At 34.7% G+C, this 5562-nt stretch overlaps 1 long non-coding RNA gene across 1 annotated transcript; it reads right to left on the bottom strand.

Annotated features, from left to right (window-relative positions):
• Positions 1-2560: 2560 nt before the first annotated feature.
• Positions 2561-3158, bottom strand: LOC136813189 (uncharacterized). The gene is made up of 3 exons (XR_010847446.1): positions 3050-3158; positions 2845-2925; positions 2561-2701 (listed from the first exon to the last, which is right to left on the bottom strand). It is a non-coding gene; the product is annotated as an uncharacterized lncRNA (long non-coding RNA).
• Positions 3159-5562: the final 2404 nt, after the last annotated feature.

Genomic DNA, 5562 nt, shown 5'->3' with positions numbered 1-5562 from the left:
TTTGCTACAATTATCAATGGAGCAGAGCAATTTACCCAAATTATTCGAAAAAAATAAATGTATTTTATTTAATTTTTTTTGGTTAAGTTTCTTATTATTGTGAGCTAACTCAACTTACAAATGCATGGAAATACTATGATACGTGATAATCGTAATAGTGAGGAATGGAGATGTCCGTGAGGAATGGTGATCAGGTTAGTAGTGATAGCAAAAAAAAAAGATGGCTGACAAAACAGCGATAAAATTGAAGCCAGCAATGGAAGAATGGTTGAATATCTTGAGATCGAAATTGATTGCCACGGCGACGTTATTTGAAGTGGGTGGGGGTTCGTAAACAAAACGTCCAATCGACGTTTTTCGTGGCAGGTCTGAGTTTGGATGGCTCCTCTAAACATGCACGGGCCACAGAAAATTTTTTTTTTCGGTTGGCGTACGAATTGACTTTGTCAAATTATGTTCGGCGTAAATTTTCATGGAATCCATACGTGACACGTGAGGCACATGATTTAGCAGACTCCACAGTGATCTTTCATTGGAACTTTTGTAAAATCGGGATTATTTTGGCTAATATCCCTTGTATCTCCTTAAGTAGTGCTCATAAGGAAATTAAATTTGGTATATAAAGTCTCCTTATAACAATGTAAAAGTAGGAAAAAAGGTTTTTTGATACATAAAACTGTTCACCGGTTATTGGGCACTTTCGTTTTCGAGAGGTCCCTCTATCGCGTCCTCATCTCGGTTTAGATCCCTCTAAACCGGAATCAAGATAATTCCGGATAGGAAAGTGCTAGAGATATGAAATTTTCACAGAATGTACTTATATTTGTCCTCTAAAGGGTAAAAGAAAAAGAAAGCATTTCTTCTCATTTAATTTCCTAAAAGTTGGCTAAAACAAGGAAATTTGAATCCGATTAATCCAATCAAAGATCGCTGTGCTCTTTCCCTTAGTTCAAAAATCTCCTCACCCCAGTGTGAACTAAACTTAGAAATGTCACATTAACATATTAAAAAAAACTAGCCGGTACCCGGTGTCGCACGCCGGTATAGCTGTTTGCTGAACGCAAGAAGACGCGTTTGCTGTAATTTGAAAAAAATTTGAAGAAAAAAGAAAAGGCAATACTCTCAAAGTAAACTGAAGTCTTTGTAGTCTCCATTGTTTTACAAGTTTGTTTCGGACACGTGATTTTAATTGTTCTCTTTATATGAAAATATGGAAGGAAATTAATGTGCATTGTTCAGAAAAGACCCCTGTTTAAAACTTTCTGAAAAAAAAACAACACAATATTTATCAAAGATTCTATCATTTCAGCTTGATGATAAGAAAAAAGGAGATTTGATTTGATTATATGGTATTTCATAAAAAAATAACAATAAACAATAACAATATTGTTAAATATATTGTTATTATTATTAAATATATATAGCATATCGGGAGTAAAAAGTAGTTAAGATTTTAAAAACAATGTACAAAATAAAATGTTCTTTTATGAATTAAAATTGTCTCTTTTAGCTTATAAATAAAAATTCAATAAAATATATAAAAGATAGATTTAATAATATACAAAAGCTCATTTCAATTATATTCTGTTTGTCGGTGTATACTTTAGGCGTACAAACTTTCGCGAGCGGAACTTTCGCGATTTTCGCGAATTTTAGCCCTTTTCTCGAAAGTAAATGTCTTTGAAAATTCTTAATGGGGTCATTCGCGAAAGTTTATGCTCGCGAAATTTTCTTTAAAAAATGGGAAATCTAAAAAACTTTGAAATCGTAATAAAAAATAAAATGTTAAGCATATTTCTAGTCTTTGACGCCTTTTTAAAGCCATTAAACAACTGTTTGTATCGGATTCAAGAATAATTTGTAGCTTTTAAGCCAGTTTTCGTTTAGAAATTCTCATTTTTACCAAGTGATTCGCGAAAGTTTATGCTCGCGAAAAACATTTTTCCCTCAAATTCGCGAAAGTAAATGTCGTGAACTTCGCGATTTTTCGACCTCGCGAAAGTTTGTACGGCTAAATTATAACCCAGAACTAACAGATTTTTTGGTACTAAAATTCCCAATGTAACTGGATGGAAAAACGACCATAAAGAAAATCCATCAGACGTTAGTTCCATTTATACTGAGACGGAAAAAATTTCTAAGACGTATAGTTTGTAAAATGTGGTCTGTGGTAGAGATTCTAATTTATTGAAATATGAATGGGAAGTACTGTACATTCCTTCATGAGGCTCATTTTTAATTTTGATCATCTCAGACAAACTAATCGTCTCAGTATAAACGGAACTATTTAGGAAAAGTGGAAGGAAAGCAAAGAAACGCAACACAGTAAGCTTTAATGGAAGAAATTTTGGTAGAAAGGAGTTTTGTTACCACCACAATTTATGTGGCTTTTAGTATGAGGTTTACCTTAAAACGATATTTTGCAAATGTAATGATAATAGGCCAAAAATGTTATGCATCAGCAAAATCTCTCCCTAAATGGTAAAGTTACAAATTTTTATTGGAAATTGAAAGAAAAAAAAACAGAACAAACAAACCGGCACAACCGGCAACTGAGCAACACAAACGTCTAACAAAATTCCAAGATTTAACTCTCGTCTCGAGTCATATCAACGATCTTTGATCTTCGTGTATGGGGAATATCGCGTTGAACGACTTGACGAAGATGAGGGACGCGATGCTCGGGTATAGTAGGCATTCACTAAAAAAACAAAGACTATTTGATACAACATTATCAAATTGCAATAGTTGGAAAAAATAACTTCATCTGGCGGTATCAACAGCCCTTCTAATCAGACCTGGTCTACAGTAAGGTAGAAAAGAAAAGTATTACAATATCCTTACTGTTTTCGATCTTCTTCTGCTTTTTCAAAATATCTTTGAGATCCACTCTCGCTTGAGCAACTATTCCAAGTATGAGACGTGCTATAATGGTAAAATGACAGTTATTTTAGGGGTGTAAAGCCGAAGTTGTTTTTCGTGAGGTTGTTTTTTTACGCTGGCTCAATTTAGATGCTCCTACATTAAAGAGATGTAGAAATGTACTTACTGTGGTTGTCAATGACGTTTAAGACAGGAGCACTGTCGGTCTGGCAAGATACAGACACCATCTCTACTTTTGGGGTTTGACACTCCTCATTCACCAAGGTAGTACTGGGGTTTTGCGTGCTGCTAAAAATCACATTTCCCATATTGTGCAGATTTAACTGAAATTATTTTTACTGAAAAATAGAGGACTTTTTTTACATAAATTCTTACATAAATCCATCAAATTTTTTGTAAAAGTGGAAAATGCCAGGGTTTTATTTCAGTAATCACAAATCATCATTAACAAAACCCTGGGAAAGGGAATTTTCATCGACTGTGCAAATTTCAATAGGACAGACATAAAAGTGTTGTTTGTACATTTAAAAAAATTAATCATAGAGGAAGAACGTTGTAGGTACTGTTTTATATCGAATAATGCTTGAAAACGGCGACCAAACAAACCATTAAAAATGATTTGTCTCCCATATGAAAAATGGGGATCTCCAAGTTTGGGTAAGGTTTTGTGTCTTCTTTATCAACTTGAGGATTCTTTGACAGGTTGACGAATGCAATTTCATAAACAAATCATTAAAAATGATTTGTCTCCCATATGGAATGGGGATATTCTGAACATCGGCAATTCCATGAACAGCACACATGTTGGTAAGAAATGTTGGTAAGAAATGTTCCATACCTTCCCATACTTCAACAACTTTTGGTGATATAAAGCAGTCATGAAGTTTGACTGAAATGTGGTATCCGAATCGAGTTTTGCACATACGATGAAAATTCCCTTATCAATGTCCTATCAAACACAAATATAAAAAACACCCAGCCCAAGATCCAAAAAGCCATTTAAAACAAAACACAAATCATGTAATGTACACTTATATTTACAAACCAACCCTCAAAACCAAAAAAAAATTTAGAATCAATACAAAGGTAACTCATTCGATTAGACCTTGGTATATACAAACGCAAATGTTTTAATTTGTCATTGAGGAAGTAAAAACCATGATGAAAACGTTTTATAAAAAAGTTTTATTCCGAAAATAAAACCTGAAACCAGTCACTGTTATTTGAATTATATCCTAGGTAAGTAGCTCATGTTTTACTGTGATGTAGGTACATTCAAAGAATCTGGGGGTAGACGATATTTTGTGTGAAGCACCTTCTTCTTATATAGCCTTGTCTAAACGAATTACAAACTTGAACTTTAACACAGTCAAAGGCCCGTGTATGTGAAAAAGCTACATAAAGTTGTCCATGGGAGCAACATGGAATTCGAAGAAAGATCCCTACTTTGTCATAAGTCTGTCCCTGGCTTTTGTTTATAGTAACTGCATAAGATAAACGCACTGGGAACTGAACTCTTTTGAGTTGAAAAGGTAAATTTGTATCATTTGGACAAAATGTTATTCTAGGAATAAGAGTCCTTTGGCCTGCATGAAAACCTGTGAGAATCTCAGCGTCAATGATGTTGTCCTGTAAATTGCAAACTTTAAGGCGTGTTCCATTGCAGAGACCATCTTTTAAAGACAAATTTCGCAGCAACATAATTACCGCACCAACTTTAAGATTTAACATATGTTTTGGCATTCCACTTGGAGTCAAAGAGTTTAAAAATTCTTGTGGGTAAAGGTCGATTTCTTCTTGTGTATCACTCACAACAGAATCATAACTGAAATATGTTCTTACATCTCCATGCAGTCTATTCAAAATATTCTCATTAATTTCAAGAGCCTCATCATTTGTTGGTGTAAGAATTACTCTTTTAGTAAGGTCGTCTTGATTATCGAAGTCCCCAAAGATATATGGAATTAAATCTGAGTCTTTTGGAACAGTACATTCATCAGGGATTTGAATACAACCTTGATAAGGCTTGTTTTCTTTGACTGGAAGTGTACTCCCACCTAGCTCCAAAAGGAAATTGGAAAATTCTTGTTCACCTTGACCTGCACGCATATTTTGATTCAAGTGGAATTTTCGGGCTAGGGGCCAAAGACGACTGGTTTTCAAACAACTTTCAACCACCTGAGCAGGACTTCCTCGTTTTACAACAGGAAGTGTTTGTCTAAAGTCACCGCCTAACATAACAACTTTTCCAGCAAAAGGTACATCACTGTTACAAATATCTCTAAGCATCCTATCTATTGCCTCGAGGGCATGTTTAGGTATCATACTGGCCTCATCAAATATGAATAGATCTTGGCTTCTCAAAAAGTAAGCATGAGTGCTGTTGGGCTTCACATTACATGAAGAGCCATCATTAACAGGTACTGGCAACTTAAACAGATTGTGACATGTCTTCCCTCCATCAAGAAGGGTAGCAGCAATACCAGTCCAAGAGGAAGTAGAAACAGAAAAAGATTCTGCCCGAGCTGCTTTGATTATATAATTATATGTAAATGTTTTCCCACAACCCCCTGGACCATCAAGAAAGAAAAGTTTTGGACTATGATGGTCATTATTAGACAAAGCTTCAATGACAGCATCGGCTACAATAGTTTGATCATTGTTTAGCAATGGCCTAAT

Source organism: Clytia hemisphaerica, unplaced genomic scaffold (genome assembly GCF_902728285.1).
Source record: "Clytia hemisphaerica strain Z4C2 unplaced genomic scaffold, Clytia hemisphaerica genome assembly, whole genome shotgun sequence".
NCBI classification, from domain to species: domain Eukaryota; kingdom Metazoa; phylum Cnidaria; class Hydrozoa; order Leptothecata; family Clytiidae; genus Clytia; species Clytia hemisphaerica.
This window is presented reverse-complemented; position numbering and strand designations above follow the sequence as displayed.